General features: G+C 34.5%; 1 long non-coding RNA gene across 1 annotated transcript; it reads right to left on the reverse strand.

The window, feature by feature from the left end:
• Positions 1–7,642: 7,642 nt before the first annotated feature.
• LOC106164769 (uncharacterized) lies at positions 7,643–11,908 on the reverse strand. Its single transcript, XR_001238605.2, has 3 exons — positions 11,576–11,908; positions 10,933–11,025; positions 7,643–10,069 (listed from the first exon to the last, which is right to left on the reverse strand). It is a non-coding gene; the product is annotated as an uncharacterized LOC106164769 (long non-coding RNA).
• Between the last annotated feature and the right edge of the window lie 6,701 nt (positions 11,909–18,609).

Below are 18,609 nucleotides of genomic sequence, written 5' to 3' on the forward strand. Positions count from 1 at the left end.
GCACACTCACTGTAAGAGCAATTGCGATCATAGCGGATATGATTGACGTTTGTTTATATAACCCGTCAATCAAGCTGTTAGTACTTGACAGCAACTATCAAAACTAGTAATTTAAGAAGTGCCTGTCTTGTTCAGTTCATAACTACTGTTAGATCCGCTTTTGATATTCAGTAGTTTGGGTTGGGCCTTAGAAATTAATTAATTTTACGTGTATTATACATGTATATTTTTTTACCTTCCTTCTCAAAGTTCTTCTTATATAGAAAGTGATAACAAGCACACAATGATTTTTAACTTGTTTTCGGAAGACCTGACAGTGAAATAATGCACCACGTGGTGAAAATGGGAGAGCTCAAATTCCGAATTCGAAAAAAAACTTAGATCTTAGATCTGACAGACATTAGTCGTAAGTCGCCAAATATGTCGCTTTCGCAAGTACTTCGAAAACAAACTTACCAAAAAAAAACGGAGCAAATTTTGTTTTCAATATGGACCGGACTTTTTTAATCATGCATGGAAGGGCAAGGAATAGATCAACACTAAAAGGTCAACAGTAACAGTGGAGAATTCAGCACTAACAGCATCGATGTACCATCTTCATCTTTCTCTGTCCAAGTCTCTCTGTCTCATCTAGCACATTTCTATGTCTTTATTGGAAAGCGTCGCAATCAGAGTCACCTCCAGTCAACCTCTCGTCTTGCTAAATGAGACATCTCCTGGTAAGGAAATCAGCAGTGTAACGTCTCTAAAACGCTCAAGTAAAATATTTAAAAGACTTTTTAAAACACACTGATGTGACGGTAGACCGTTACCAAGACATTCTTCAGACTGTCTGCTTGTTACCTCAGGCACGCCCGGGCAATTGACCTTTATAAAAAAAGCGTTGTTCAGACGTTTGAGAAAATCCATTAAGAGACGCCACTCCCACTTTTTCTACCTGTATTACAAGTACCACCCGGCAAAGAGGTACATGTGATGTTCACTATTGCGACTCACGGGTAGATGTTGCATACATGCAATCATAATAAATTTTGATTATGATTTATTTATTTATTTTTATTCATTAAAATGCACATTCAATTTAGATACATTTCAATGCACTAGACGGGTATATAACATAAAATTCCTAAAAAAAATCATACAAACTAAGGCCACACTTTTTTATTTTTATGGATGACATCCTCTGGGGACCCCAAAGTCGGTGCGAGCGGGCGAAAAAAAAAAACGGTCCAAAAAAAAAAAAAAAAATGCTTAAGAAATGTTATGTTTTCAGTACACAGCTGGAAACACTAAATTACCACAGTAACACGTATCAAACTAACAACATGTCTTTATCCATGCTCTCAAAATATTAAAGCATTGTGAATAGGGCCTACTTCGTAGAAAGGTAAAAAGTCATGAATATATATATGCTGCATATTACCAAATCTATTTAAGGTTATTTCATGCATTCTGTTGGTATAGCAATCAATAAAACAAATATCAAATAAACTGTCTTTATTTGTAGGCCTACTCTCAGAAAATTAAAGCAGTGTAAACACTTCACAGAATTATTTAAAAAATGAAGCAAAGATAGGCCTATGCTTCCTACTACCAAAGCTAAAAAAGTAATTTCGGTCGATGCCATTTTGTCTACTTCGACTCACACGTAGCAACCAACTATTGGGTGGCCTGTCCGACCTTCAGTCCACCAAATACCACGACGCTCTTGTCGACCCTTTTTTTCGCTACAAAAAAACCTGGTAGGCCTATGTGCTGCTTTGGACAGAATGTCACTGAAATTTTCCGGGCGCGGCCAGCCTTTCGTATAATTGTAAAAGGGTGATATCTTCATGTCCAACATCAATGGCAAACCAATCCAAAACGACGGCCCCCGTTCTCTTTATGACTTTAATTGTCGTGTATTTTGAAATTAATGCTAGAGATGAATTTGACGGCAAAGCTGCCATATTTCCACGTGGTGATAATACGCATGCGCAGAAAGCTCATTTTCCGCACTCGGAACTACTCGGATGTCTCCGCAGTCGACAATGACAGTATGGAGCTTGCGGAATTAGCCGAGGATTGCCGATTGCATTTTCCGACAAATTCAATAACGACGTTTGCGACAACCGACTTCCTTGGGGGGGGGGGGATTTTTTTTTTTTTTTTTTTTTGGAGAACGGACGAAAATCGGTGCGCGCGCAGGATGTCATCCATAAAAATAAAAAAGTGTGGCCTAAATTTGAAATTTGTAAAACATAATTTTCTCTCCCACTAAAGGGCGAAACATTACGAATAACAAACACTTTTAAAGCTTAATATTCCTAATTAAAAAACTTAATAAAGAAACAGAGCCCATCATCAAACTAGCTCTAAATGTCATCTTTAGCTAGGTCGGTCACAGGGGTGACATCACAGACATTCTCTCTGCGGTCACCGTGTACTTCAAGGTGACATCAACGGTGGAGCCCGGTACATTTATAGGGTCCTCCTCCTCCCATCCAGAATAACGAGCTAAGAATAACATACATTAACAGGTGAAATGAGGCAAAACCAAGTAATTTTTTTCTAAATTATCTTCGTCTATTGTATGTTTGCCAAGGAAGTGGATACGATACTCCCTTGGTAACAAAAATGTAACCCACCTCCCCCCCCCCAAATATATATAAACTCTAATAAATTCTAATTTATTTTACGAATTACGAGAATTGGCGTAGATATATAGGAAAAAAGTAAATGTTTAATTAAGTCTAATTTGTCTACGTAAAAAGAGAAAAGAATGGAAAATTCCCTATGCCCGTTAATTAGTGTCCATCTTCCCCGCACATTTGACGTTGATATTTTGCTAGTGGTCCCTCGACTCGAGTACTGAGACTTTCTATGAGCTCGTGTGTTTGTTAGTCCTCACTGATAGACTTGATGGTGGCGCAGTGGTAAACCTCAGTTCTGACCCGGTAACTTGGGGTTGATGCTCACAGAGAGCATTATTTAGACTGTCTTGTAAGTAGCCGTGTGTGTGTGTGTGTGTGTGTGTGTGTGTGTGAGACAGAGAGAGAGAGAGAGAGAGAGAGAGAGAGATGCTGTTTGATATAAGTGCAAGGTCGTGTGTGGAGTTTTTATTGTGATCAAAATTTGATCCCACGATGACGGCGTTTCTCTCACGGCCAAGGTGGTCTGGTACTGCCTCACCGTGTTTTGGTCAAAATTTACAGAATTGTCTCTCACAGTGTCGCCGCAGGCCTTATAAAGGAAGTTTCCGTTTATTATCTTTTTAATTTGAGCCGCATGTTTGGGATTAGTTAAATCCACTTTTTGAAAATAACACGATTCAGGGCTGAGGAGGTGTTTTCACAGCACCCCTTGTTGCAGGAGCAGAATAATAAAGTATATACAGTATTATTTTATAGGTCTAAGTTACATGTGGGATTCATAGATACAATGTTTCTTCATGATGGAGATTCCAGTGAACGGACAGTTGTAAAGAAGTAATTATCTTTCGGTACAAGTGTCTCGTCCCATTGCGCGGAGTTAAAAAAACTGTCAGTGCGAAACAATTTGCTCAGTTAAAAATTATTGAAAATAATTCATGATCGAGAAAAAAAACCTGCATGTTACATGTAACAGCCAGAGACCAGGATGAAAGCCGGCCAAATCGTTTGCAGTTTATAATGCTGTGCTGGCAACAAGATTTATTCGAATTATTCGAATTAATTCTGCGATCATAAATCCGCAATTCCAAGTCACAAACGGCAATTACCGAGGAAATTAAGGACGTGTCAATAACAGAAATCGATTTTCATGGATTTTGTTTTGTTAGACACTATTGAATACGATATTTTTGTTTGTTTTTTTTTTCATGTATATAATATAGTTATATATTATATATTAACTGTTGTATATTCTTTTAAAGTTTCCATATAATATTTATTTATTTATTTATTATTTTTAATGGGTGTAGCCAGTAATATACACTTAATAGCCGCAGTGTGTAATAAATTTAAGTTATACGACACGTGTTTTTTTACACCAGTATCCATAACAAGACCCGAGACATCTATTCAAAGGAGAAAAATTTAAAATCGAGTGTGAGAAATGTAATTCTCGAGAGGCTATATACCGTGGCTATATACAGTGGATGTGTGTGAGTGTTCATTGGTATTTGTGTGTGCGATGTTGTATTGTTCTCATGAAACTAAAAAAATTAAATCTGAACAATCTGCTTTGTCTCCGACTGCAGCAAAGGATGGTTTTTCCTCCAGATGGCGCTATAATTTTGAATTTTTATATATCTTGAGAATTGTGTTCCTAAGTACTTGTAACTATTTTATATAAAGTCTACAGAGCATTTTAAATGGATTTAGACTTATAATAAGCATACAATTTTAATATATTAAAGAATATATTAGAGTAACGTCTGCTGGTCAAACATGTCAAAAACTGCTCAGTGGACCATGTATGGACAACCAGTGACCTACATAATGGCGTGACATTTTGGGGAGGGTAAGGGTCTGGGATTTTGTTCTTCTTGCATATGTCAAAATATTTTAATTACTAATGGGTCCTGTTTATTTTTATTGTGATTAATACTAAATGGTATTCTTCATCTGTCAGTTATTGATGAGTACTGAATAAAAAAAAAACACTTCATCCTGCCCCCCTCCCCCATGAAACTAATGGACCGTACAATCGAGAAAGAGATGTCACTTCTTCAGTTCTCAGTGACCAGGGAGTGGATATGAAGCAACCAAGAAACTAAGTATATGGATATTTAAATTTCAACCGATTCAGATCATCATTTTATGAAATTTAATTTTAGCATTTCATAATGACTTATTTGTGACTCATTTTGGAAAAGTATTTGAACGCGTGCATGCTTTAAAGTGGTTTAGGCCATTCCCCAATATTTTCCCCACGTAAAATTTCGCTTCCACCATAATTTCATCTATGCATGTCCCTAGAATTGAAAAAGACAGTTTTGCTTTTTTGATAACTATATAAAACTTGTATAGTTTGTAGAAAATAATGACAGTCAATATTTCTATTTGAGAAATAATCAAGAAGGGGATAATACTGTGGAGTGGCCCTTGAAAAATCCTAGTTATTGTGACCTGTTTGTCACTGTATTCAGTGTCAGCATAGAGACGAAAGTTTAGCATATCAACATTTAGATACTCATACTCAGTAGAAAGGTATGTGTTGGGGCTCTTGTATCTCAAAACTGCCAGATCGTTTTACACGGTAACACTTGCAGTAATATAGGTTATCATCTTGACGTTAAGTAGGTCAATGTGGTGCCACGCTTGTAAAACGAGAGAAAAAGTATCGATATTACGCACAGTTTTTAGTGTTAACAAGTTTGAATGACATTTAAATTTAAAGATCTAGACAATTGCTTAATTCATTAACTGAAATGAATAATGCCTCTCGCGCATTTTGAATAAATTAATTATGAAAATATTTGCATCATGAAACAAGTAGACAAACTGAAGGCTTAATAGTTGGTACACGGAGGCTACAATGAAATATTCTTCTTTGCCATAAAAACGGTCGGTGCTTGTGAAAAATGTTTTTAAAAATGCGAGGGAAGGATTATTCATCCCAGTTTTATCTCTAGATTTTCTGAAAACAAAGGCAATAATTCAAATGAGAATACAATCCGTTAAAATGTGCGAGGTTAATCATTAGTTATAAATAAAGATAAAATATATTTTGACGGTTTTAAGCTCAAAGCAAGATTTTCCAGCAATTTCGCCAAGATATATCCTATCCAAAACTAGTGAGAAAATTGCAAACGTAAAGTCCGTTTTTGAATTATTTAATATATCATTTTAAATATTTCTGATTTTTTCCCTTCATGGGTGAAAATCATCAATCTCTATCTCCATTACGAGAGTAACTGAAAAACTTTTAGCTCAGAACTGCTATAGCGTAGAAGTGGATATGGTCTACCATGCTCACATGATTCTATTTTAAGGTGCATAGGGTAGAAATAAATTTATTTCATTATTTATATCAATTTATTCAACAGAAGTGTAATTTTATTACGAGTTATTGACCAAACATGAAACCGAAAGATTTATATCAAATTTTATATACAGATACTAGATGTATTATATACGGACACTATATGTTTTAAGTACAGATACTGAATTTTATCCAGTTATTTATTTTATTCAAATTTGCTGAGTGACTTATGTTAATAAGGGGGGTTTCTGTTGAAAATCGGCATGACCGGATAATTTTTACGAAAGTTGCTGTATTTCATTATTTATTTTATATTTTTCTAAGTGTCTAATCTGGTGTGAATATGTATGCATGTACAATATGAAACGTTTTATGCTTATATATAACTAAAATTTGTAACGTTAATTTGCTGAACAAATCTTTGTATTGCGTTAAGATGAAGAGGCTATTTATGTAATTGAAAGTTGTCATTTTTTCTAAATTTTGCTGTTTTCTTACCAGCATCTTCCATTTCATCAACCAGGTGGCGCAGAATATTAGTAAATTGTTTATATTCTTGCATTTAGAAAAATGAATATTATAACAGTTTCACACCGTTTGTAACAAGATTTCCTTTTTGGAAATAGATGAAGGGAATATTGTGATATGCCCATCGGATTTTTACCCAGATTTCATACCTGTACATGTTGCATATGTTTTTATAATATATAAGTAGAGAGAGAGAGAGAGTGAGATAGACTGTTCGGAGATTTTGTAGATATTGAAATACTTTGTTTAGTATCAATAAGATCAACCATAAGTACAAGTAATTGAGTTCATAGTTTATTAATCAAATCGAATATGGAAAAGTTTGTGTCTTTTACATTTTCAAATAAAGCAGATATCAATTATTTTGTTCTACATAGTCAACGCTTGTAATGATGAACATATTCTGCAAAGACAATGTAGTTCAACAGGGAGATGCTTTAGAAATACATGAATACTTAATGTGTATATGTTTTGCTCTCAATAAAAAACTTCTCAAATATATGCAAAATGTCTTTGTATTTTCATTTGTAACTACACGACTCAGCGGTAAAGTCCGAGTTTGGGGGTTCGATTCCTGGCTAGGGTACTTGGAAATAAGAGGGACTTATAATTTGTTTTTCTTTTGGTTACTATAAGAAGAAAGTCTACCCGGGGAGGGTGGGTGGGAACAGTTAGAGGAGTAGGTAACGCGCTTGCCTCTGAGACAGAAGGTCGCCAGTTCGATTCCTGGCATTCCTGGGTCCCAGCAAATTACCTTTTGCAAAATAAAATCAAATAAGTACTTTGGATAACTACAAGAGGACCATACGATTTATTAAAAACTATCAGAGTCGATAGCTCACTCGGTAAGACGACAGGCTCATGGGCTCTACGCCAAGCACGACTATGTGGAAAGCAGAAAGCCATGGGTTCGAGTTGAGCTGAAGGTAACGACAATAATAAACACAATATTGGCATTTTGCATAATTTGAAAAGTAAATAAACGTTATTAAAATTTTACATCTTACACAGGATTTCAACTGAAAATTGTATTTTTTTTAATCTATACATAGCATTACAAATTTTAATTTTAAAAAATACAAATCGAGCTTAAAACAACTACCACTATTTCCAACTAAAACACATAGGTGATTCTATGCATTTTGAAATTAGCTGCTCAAACGACTAATTCTTTTGATTTTTTTTCTTGAAAAATGTTACGGTGTACATAATACTAAGAAGAACATAAAATTCCCAGGGTTTTACCCAGAAATAATAAATAAATGAGAAGACTGACCGTGTAATACAGTAAACTTTTGTTCAAAAGTGACACCAGTGTAATTGTCTTATAAATGATTGCAAATTTCACGGAGGAACATTTTATCCAAATGCAGTGGCATCTACGATATCAAAAATTCAAAATGCATAGGATCTCTTCTACGTATTACCTCTACAAGCACTCATGCACTTGGGACTACACACCTTATTCTATGTCATCATGCTGATTATCGCACGCAACACCTTAAAAATTAATTTTGGTAAGATTAGTGGCCCTTTGTATATGATAATTGTATATGTAGCTCGTATGTTTTGGCATTTCCTTTCCTTCGCATCAAAGCATAAAAAACGTGGTTGCAGTGAATGGAACATTTTGAGTGAACACTAGTTTGTCGTGCGAAACAAAGGCAGCATGAAGACATGATCGGTTTTACAACCTAATCCCAGTTATAGCCATTTTAAAGAATTATATGCAAACACAGTGAAAAGTTTACACAAAAATCCGTTTTCTCAAAATAAGTTAAATCTCATAAACTTTATAAGCTAATTCTTATAAACTCTACTCTGGTCTTCAGTGTTATGTGATCAAGCAACACACAGCAAAAACAACCCAACAGGACTGATACCTAATCAGGACTTTTGATCTAAATCACCCCTTCAACCCTACCAAAAACAAGGACGTTTGTGTATTTTTTAATTTGTGTTATTATTTACTTTTATTAGCATCATTACTTTTTTCAAAATTTCCTGTTGAATTGTTTTTTTAAATTATTTGCTGAAGAGGACTGAAAAAGATGACCGTCTACAAAACTTCATTTTGATAATTAGGAATATCCATTACACTTTGCGACAGCTTATGTAGTAATTAAAAAATGTCATCATAATAACACCTTCTATGATTTACTTATTTCTTGGTGAAGATTTATAAATATGCTTTATGATATTGACTTAGTCTTGAATGACACACAAATTGACACTATGCTGGGAATTTTGGTAGTCTAATTAGAAATAAGTTTTTCTCATCAAATATACCAGTATCTCCTCACTGTAATACATGTATATTTATTTCGAAAAAATCTATCCTATCCCTAGTTTCATAGCGTAAAAGCAATAGTTTGTCCCCTTCCAGCACTGAAATATTGGTCTGTCACTTGGTAGTCACACGTTGTCAATACACCGAGAACCAAAGTCAGTTTATTCTTAGCTTGTATCACACCGCATATTCACAATTTTATCAAGATTCCAATACGTGTGGGCAAATTGTAATATCGTGAGCACATCTGCACTTTCATAATAGTGTAATTTCAGAAGTGTTATTATTTTTTATAATATAGTGTTTTCAATAACTTGTAGATTTACATCTTGTTCTCGTCTTCAACTGAACACAGTATGTCTAGAGAGTTTCCTGTATGCATTTCACGTGATGGAGTCCTTCCAAAAGTTAACTTTATTAAAATGTCTTTTTTGTATTAAGATGAACTAGCAATTATTTTCAAAAGAACTTCGTCTTATTACATATTTGTCCACACGTTATTTTACAACCAAACAGAAAACCGGTCGTACTAGCACAGTGCTCTACCATGGCTTACTGATAATTTTATGGCAATCACTTGATTATTTTTGATAATTTTGTAACGATCAGTTCATCATATTGTTTCCATTCATCTCTTAACCAAGGCCAGTTTTTATCGACATCAATTCTGTTTAAGAGCTATTCCGAAAGTGTCGTTTCAGGTTCGAGAACTGACGAAGAGAGAGCACTGTACATGTACTACTACTTAGAAGCACACACACACATATATCGTATTCCAGAGGCGGATCCAGGTTTATTTGAAGAGGAGTACGAAGCCGCCCCCCCCCCCCCCCCTGGGCTGTGGGTCGGGGCACGCTAAAGGGCCCCAAAATTTTTTGATATTTTAGAGGGCAAACGGTGCCATTCGGTACAGTTTAGAACTATGATTCAACTAGTCAAAATTCTAATTTCAAGAGGGGACCATTGGCGTGATTTTTTTTAGAAATCGAAGAGGGGGGGTTAGGTCCCACCTGACAACCCCCTAAATCCGCCACTGTATTAAACCAGCAATATTCTGGTTTGGCGCTTGGACTTAGTCCATGAATAAAACGCTCGCTATGTTCGATTCTATGTTCGATTCACGTATGGTACAAAATATTATTACCCAAAGCAATCGTTACATTTCATAACAAACGGCAACCCTGTAAATTAACTAGAAGACAAACTTCGACAAGCGAGACAATCTTGGCATGGATGCAGGCGCTAGCCACTCAAATCTGATGTCTTTGATGGAAGACGCATCCAGTAAGCGGTAGTTAGGAGTCACTGAAAATAAACGGAGAAATCCACATTAACGGGGCGATGCCTAATGGTTTGATAAAGTAATAAACATATAATCGTCACAAAAATACAATTAAGTTATTTTATACACGACAATATAGTAAACTTAAGGTAGATTTATTAGACTAAGGTGTATCCCTCCATGAGGAATATCGTGATGATGGTAAAAGTGCCCACACATGCATGCACCATTTTACACTTAAACCGGTCGTATTATAGAAATGCACTTTATAGTAGGAGAGTTATTAAAAGTTACCAGTTCTCGGATTACGCAAATGTTTTATTACGGTAAAATCTGATAAATAAAATGTTTGAGTGACGGAAATAAATTTTGATAAATATTTGACAGAAGGGTCCGGTTGGCTGACTAGGATAATTCAACTGTTTGGTGTGTGCAGGGACGGAGAAATTAGTTTTTTCTCTCGTTTCGTTCGTAATGCTGTTAATTCCTGGAGGAGTAAGCTTACCTCCAAAGCTAAGGAAGGGCTACCCCCCCCCCCCCCCCCCCCCACGGATGGCAACTACCCTCTACCAAGGCCACAGATTTTTCATTAGATATTCACAGATATGTCTCTAGTTAAATGATAGGACTTTTCTGCACAATATGCGCACCTAGTAGGTTGTATGATTAAAGTAGATCTTCTTCAAATTCCAGTGTGCTTACATAAATGATACCGTATTCCGAGCGATAGCAAATTCAGGCCGTTTTTTAAGAAACAAATAATTAACGTCAAAGGAGGATCACAGTGCCAACCAAATATGTTTGTTGTCAGTAAACAGAATATATTTTACACTTCGCTATCGTCTAGAATGAAAAGAGTGCCATTAAGGAGGTATGGATGTATTACCTGTCCAGTCGTAGTGTTTAAGACTGATTTATGCGTTCAGAACTTTGGACAGCTGGAATAACCGCCACTTTTTTATTGGCAAATGCTCTTCCTCTGAAAAAATAATATAAAATAATTAATTAAGCTTTAAGTTCATTTTGCTTTGAGCTCACTGAAACAGGGTCCTGAGAACGATGTTGTAGGTTTGCTTATACCCCCTTTACACTGGACGGCGTCCTTTCTGCGTCCTTTCTGCGACCATGAAATTTGGCATCGCTGTGGTCTTAATAAGGAGGCACGAGCATTGAATTTGTATCAGAATGAATGCTCAATGATCGGCCAGTTATCGTAACGTAAAGTATTATAATTTTTTAACTCTTAAATGGGGCCGTACTGCTGGACGCAGAAAGGACGCCGTCCAGTGTAAAGGGGCCCTTAGCCCTCAGCGTATTATACGCCGTACGGCAGCGGGGCTGTACATGCGTATCCTCCCCATGGAGGCGATATATATTTTTATTATTTGAAAATATTAAATATTAAATTTTGGACTTCAAAGCACTCACGCCAATGGCCATTATGCCTAAAATAGGAAATGCTCCATTTTGGGGAAATTTCGTCAACGCAATGTATGCAAAGTAATCTTAGTAATCAGCACAGTACTTACCAAAAATTGCTGGAGTTTTCAGTGCCTAAATATCGTTCTTTATGTGGGAATTGTAGCAGTGTGGCATTTGAGGCTCCTTTTTTCACCATCTTCTACTGACCTCGGACCTATCTGAACACCTCTCACGAAAATACTCGCCTGGATTACATAATAACACACTTGACCACCTTCCGATCGGAAGCCTCGATTTAGTCTTTGTTACTAATAAGGCGTGTACACGGATTCCTTTTCCCAGTAAGGCGATTCGCGGTTTCTGAAATTAAAATGGTTAAAATAATCACATTTTGTCAGTCCTTATACTTGATATGAAGTGAGCAATCAGATTTCATGGGTCGAATGAATGAACAATGAGCCGCGGGATTGTGGTAGAGAAGACAGGACGCTAATTTAACCCAAACCCCGTCTTTTCATGTCTGTAAATTCCTAAGACAGATCTTCATTTCCAGGCTATTATTATTATTATTATTATTAACACAATACAGTTGAAACACACCGTGGTATACTGCTCAACCCCTAACATTTACATTGGGTTTGTGGCGCCGTACAAGTACGTTGAGATTTTTAATTATAACCTTATATACGCCCTATATATACATGTCAGATCTCAAATGTGCTTTACGTCCACAAGAAATATCTAACTGTGATGTTCAAATAATTTGCTTAATCAGGGGCGGATCCAGGATTATTTGAAGGGGGTCTCCACGGATGCGGAACCGACGGACCCCCCCCCCCCCCCCCCCCCCCACACACACACACACACACACACACACAAACTTGGGTGTTGGATGTGCGGCCCGCTGAAGGGCCCCGAAAAATTTTGGTATTTTAGAGGGCGAACGGTGCTATTTGGTTCGGTTTAGAAGTATGATTCAGCTTGTCAAATATCTAATTTCAAGAGGGGACCAGAAATGGAAGGGGGGTCAGGACCCCCTGAACCCCCCTCTAAATCCGCCACTGTTAATGTAGGCTACCAGTATGAGAATATTAAAAGAATGGTAAACTACAAAACTATCGTCTTTATAAAAACTTTGCACTTTGAATTTGACAAAATAATTATTTATAAAATACATGAATTAGAAGACCCGTTTATTGGCAGATGCATAGTAAAGAGAAAATTTAACCATTCATATATCACAAGATAGTTTATATTTAATAGCATAACTGAATCAAAGCAACTCGCATTTCCTTTATTGGATATTTTCTTATAAAGATTACAGTGAGGAGAATAGGTCCATTTTGCAGGGAAAATAAACTCAAGCTTGTTTTTGTAGAGTTCTATCAGAGACTGAGACTGAAATACTTGCTAGGGCTGAATATTTTCTGAACGGTTACTATTTTTTCTGTCGTAGTTCATTCACCAAACGGCACTGGGACACGATTGAAATGTCTTTAAATTTTTTAAGTTATAAACCTGTGACAATGAATTATGTGAATGAACAAATATCACCTTTAATGCCATGCTTTTAGCCAGCATCTTGGCAATAACTTCAAAAGTTTCAACCCATGCCTGAGGATTAGCTTAAAGGCACCAACTGCTCTTTAGGCCCACTTCACAGAGAGCTGTACTCATATTGTTGGGTCCAAGAAATTGCAGAAACACCATTTCTACCCTAGAGATTTTGATAAAAATTGTAAGACGTAATCTGCAGACCATGAAATGACTGTCTATTTATCTAAAGTCAAATCTGTGAATATCTTGTGAAAAATCAATCTGTCACCCTGGTAGAGGGTAGGGTGGAGGGGCAAACGCCACCCCCCCAAGTCCCTGAAAATTGCGACCCTAATGAAACAACCAGAATAAATGTCCCCACCCCTGCTTGAACAAAGCCAGAATAATGTGCATGCTGTCGTTTGTTTCTCGAGAGGTGTCAGTGTTTGTCTCTGAAATTCCTGATCTCAGTCCTCTGCCCTCATCAGTTGGATAAGCTTGGATGGGTTGTTGTTATCACAATATCTGACTATGTCCTAAATCCTGCCAAATATCGTGTACTGTACACATGGATAAGACATAGTGCTGCTCTTGGTGCTGTCTTTCACTGCCTTCTATTTCATGGTAAGGGTACTCTGGAAAAAGAACAATATAACTGAAAGAACTGAAAATTACATTGAAAAGACTGTCAAATTCAATGACTTAAAATAGTTAAACGTTTATATTTTTGTCAAATCTGGTCTAATATTTCTGAAATTTGTACAAATGATGCTGAACAACAATAAAAATATGTGATAAGCTGATCAGTTAACTGTATCTAATGAAAAGTGTTTTTTAGGACAATATATTTGGGAAAACTGAAAATAACATTGATAAGACTGGGAAATCGCAGGACTTAAAATAGTTAAACGCTAATAATTCTGTCAAAAATGTTCCAATATTTCTGAAATTTGTACAAATGATTTTTAACAACAATAAAAATCTGTGATAAGCTGATCAGTTTACTGTATCTGATGAAAAGTGTTTTTGAGGACAATATATTTGGGCAAACTGAAAATTACATTGAAAAGACTGGCAAATTCAATGACATAAAATAGTTAAATGTTAATAATTTTGTGAAATCTGGTCTAATATTTCTGAAATTTGTACAAATGATGCTAAACAACAATAGAAATCAGTGATAAGCTGATCACTTGACTGTGACTAATGAAAAGTATTGTCTTCTGATGATATATTTGAGAAAACTGAATGTTACACTGAAAATTAACACTGCAAAATTCCATGACTGAAAATAGTTAAACGCTAATAATTTTGTCAAAAATGTTCCAATATTTCTGAAATGTGTACAAATGATGCTTAACAACAATAAAAATCTGTGATAAGCTGATCAGTTGACTGTATCTAATGAAAAGTATTTTTAAGATAATATATTTCGGACAACTATAAAATTACATTGAAAAGACTGGGAAATTGCAGGCCTTTAAATAGTTAAACGCTAATAATTCTGTCAAAAATGGTCCAATATTTCTGAAATTTGTACAAATGATGCTTAACAACAATAAAAATATGTGATAAGCTGATCAGTTGACTGTATTTAATGAAAAGTGTTTTTGAGGACAATATATTTCACACAATTAAAAAATTACATTGGTAAGACTGGGAAATTGCAGGCCTTAAAATAGTTAAACGCTAATAATTTTTTCAAAAATGTTCCAATATTTCTGAAATTTGTACAAATGATGCTTAACAACAATAAAAATCTGTGTTTGTGTTGGAAGTTGCAAGTTACCTAAACTGTCAACTGGAAAACAACATATACCCATAAATGACTTCTCCTTACTACCAATGCCAGATGCAGTTTACTCCTTACCATGGGATTCCGGAAGGGGTTGTTGTTATCACAATATCTGACAATGTCCTAAATCCTGCCAAATATAGTGCACTGTACACATGGATAAGACATAGTGCTGCTCTTGGTGCTGTCTTTCACTGACTTCTTTTTCATGGTAAGGGTACTCTGGAAAAAGAACAATATAACTGAAAGAACTGAAAATTACATTGAAAAGACTGGCAAATTCAATGACTTAAAATAGTTAAACGTTAATAATTTTGTGAAATCTGGTCTAATATTTCTGAAATTTGTACAAAAGATGCTTAACAACAATAAAAATCTGTGATAAGCTGATCAGTTGACTGTGACTAATGAAAAGTGTTTTTAAGGACAATATATTTGAGAAAACTGAAAATTACATAGATAAGACTGGGAAATCATAGGACTTAAAATAGTTAAATGTTAATAATTTTGTCAAATCTTGTCCAATGTTTCTGAAATTAGTACAAATGATGCTTAACAACAATAAAAATTTGTGATAAGCTGATCAGTTGACTGTGACTAATGAAAAGTTTTTTTTAGAACAATATATTTCGGACAACTAAAAAATTACATTGAAAAGATTGGGAAATTGCGGGACTTAAAATAGTTTAACGTTAATAATTTTGTCAAATCTAGTCCAATTTTTCTGAAATTTGTGCAAATGAAGCTAAATAACAATTAAAATCTGTGATAAGCTGATCAGTTGACTTTGACTAATGAAAAGTATTGTCTTTGGTTGATATATTTGAGAAAAGAGAATGTTACACTGAAAATTAACACTGCAAAATTCCATGACTGAAAATAGTTAAACGCTAATAATTTTGTCAAAAATGTTCCAATAAATCTGAAATTTGTACAAATGATGCTTAACAACAATAAAAATCTGTGATAAGCTGATCGGTTGTCTGTGTCGTTTTGTTATGGTAAAGTTAATGGGAAATTGATCATCAGAAGAGTGAGAATTAACTGAAACAAATATTTCAATATTGCAATGTATTATTTACTCTGAGGGATAACAGCAAATGTGATGATTTGAGGTTGTTTGTGTTGGAAGTTGCAAGTTACCTAAACTGTCATCTGGAAAACAATATATACCCATAAATGACTTCTCCTTACTACCAATGCCAGATGCAGATTACTCCTTACAATGGGATTCTGGAAGGGGTTGTTGTTATCACAACATCTGACAATGTCCTAAATCCTGCCAAATATAGTGCACTGTACACATGGATGAGATATAGTGCTGCTCTTGGTGCTGTCTTTCACTGCCTTCTTTTTTCATGGTAAGAGTACTCTGGAAAAAGAACAACATAAATGAAAGAACTGAAAATTTACATTGAAAAGACCGGCAAATTCAATGACTTAAAATAGTTAAACGCTAATAATTTTGTGAAACATGTTCCAATATTTCTGAAATTTGTACAAATGATGCTTAACAACAATAGAAATCTGTGAAAAGCTGATCAGTTGACTGTGACTAATGAAAAGTGTTTTTAATGACAATATATTTGGGCAAACTGAAAATTACATTGAAAAGACTAGCAAATTCAATGACTTAAAATAGTTAAACGTTAATAATTTTGTGAAATCTGGTCTAATATTTCTGAAATTTGAACAAATGATGCTTAACAACAATAGAAATCTGTGATAAGCTGATCAGTTGACTGTATCTAATGAAAAGTGTTTTTAAGATAATATATTTCGGACAACTATAAAATTACATTGAAAAGACTGGGAAATTCAATGACTTAAAATAGTTAAACGCTAATAATTTTGTCAAAAATGGTCCAATATTTCTGAAATTTGTACAAATGATGCTTAACAACAATAAAAATCTGTGATAAGCTGATCAGTTGACTGTGACTAATGTAAAGTTTTTTTTTAGGACAATATATTTCGGACAACTATAAAATTACATTGAAAAGACTGGGAAATTCAATGACTTAAAATAGTTAAACGCTAATAATTTTTTCAAAAATGGTTCAATATTTCTGAAATTTGTGCAAATGATGCTTAACAACAATAAAAATCTGTGATAAGCTGATCGGTTGTCTGTGTTGTTTTGTTATGGTAAAGTTAATGGGAAATTGATCATCAGAAGAGTGAGAATTAACTGAAACAAATATTTCAATATTGCAATGTATTATTTACTCTGAGGGATAACAGCAAATGTGATGATTTGAGGTTGTTTGTGTTGGAAGTTGCAAGTTACCTAAACTGTCATCTGGAAAACAATATATACCCATAAATGACTTCTCCTTACTACCAATGCCATATGCAGATTTCTCCTTACAATGGGATTCTGGGAGGGGTTGTTGTTATCACAATATCTGACAATGTCCTAAATCTTGCCTAATATCGTGTACTGTACACATGGATAAGACATAGTGCTGCTCTTGGTGCTGTCTTTCACTGCCTTCTTTTTTCATGGTAAGAGTACTCTGGAAAAAGAACAACATAAATGAAAGAACTGAAAATTTACATTGAAAAGACTGGCAAATTCAATGACTTAAAATAGTTAAACGCTAATTATTTTGTCAAACATGTTCCAATATTTCTGAAATTTGTACAAATGATGCTTAACAACAATAGAAATCTGTGATAAACTGATCAGTTGACTGTATCTAATGAAAAGTGTTTTTAAGATAATATATTTCGGACAACTATAAAATTACATTGAAAAGACTGGGAAATTGCAGGCCTTAAAATAGTTAAACGCTAATAATTTTGTCAAAAATGGTCCAATATTTCTGAAATTTGTACAAATTATGCTTAACAACAATAAAAATCTGTGAAAAGCTGATCAGTTGACTGTGACTAATGGAAAGTTTTTTTTTAGGACAATATATTTTGGACAACAAAAAAAATTACATTGAAAAGATTGGGAAATCGCGGGATTAAAATAGTTAAACGTTAATAATTTTTTCAAAAATGTTCCAATATTCCTGAAATTTGTACAAATGATGCTTAACAACAATAAAAATCTATGATGAGCTGATCAGTTGACTGTGACTAATGAAAAGTGTTTTTAATGACAATATATTTGGGCAAACTGAAAATTACATTGAAAAGACTAGCAAATTCAATGACTTAAAATAGTTAAACGTTAATAATTTTGTGAAATCTGGTCTAATATTTCTGAAATTTGTACAAATGATGCTTAACAACAATAGAAATCTGTGATAAGCTGATCAGTTGACTGTATCTAATGAAAAGTGTTTTTAAGATAATATATTTCGGACAACTATAAAATTACATTGAAAAGACTGGGAAATTCAATGACTTAAAATAGTTAAACGCTAATAATTTTGTCAAATCTAGTCCAATTTTTCTGAAATTTGTGCAAATGAAGCTTAATAACAATAAAAATCTGTGATAAGCTGATTAGTTGACTGTATCCAATGAAAAGTTTTTTTTAGGACAATATATTTTGGACAACTAAAAAATTACATTGAAAAGATTGAGAAATCACGGGACTTAAAATAGTTAAATGTTAATAATTTTGTCAAATCTAGTCCAATTTTTCTGAAATTTGTGCAAATGAAGCTAAATAACAATAAAAATCTGTGATAAGCTGATTAGTTGACTGTATCCAATGAAAAGTTTTTTTAGGACAATATATTTCGGACAACTAAAAAATTACATTGAAAAGATTGAGAAATTACGGGACATAAAATAGTTAAATGTTAATAATTTTGACAAATCTAGTCCAATTTTTCTGAAATTTGTGCA

Source organism: Lingula anatina, chromosome 5, assembly GCF_051362555.1.
Source record: "Lingula anatina isolate TDL-2025a chromosome 5, LinAna3.0, whole genome shotgun sequence".
NCBI lineage: Eukaryota > Metazoa > Brachiopoda > Lingulata > Lingulida > Lingulidae > Lingula > Lingula anatina.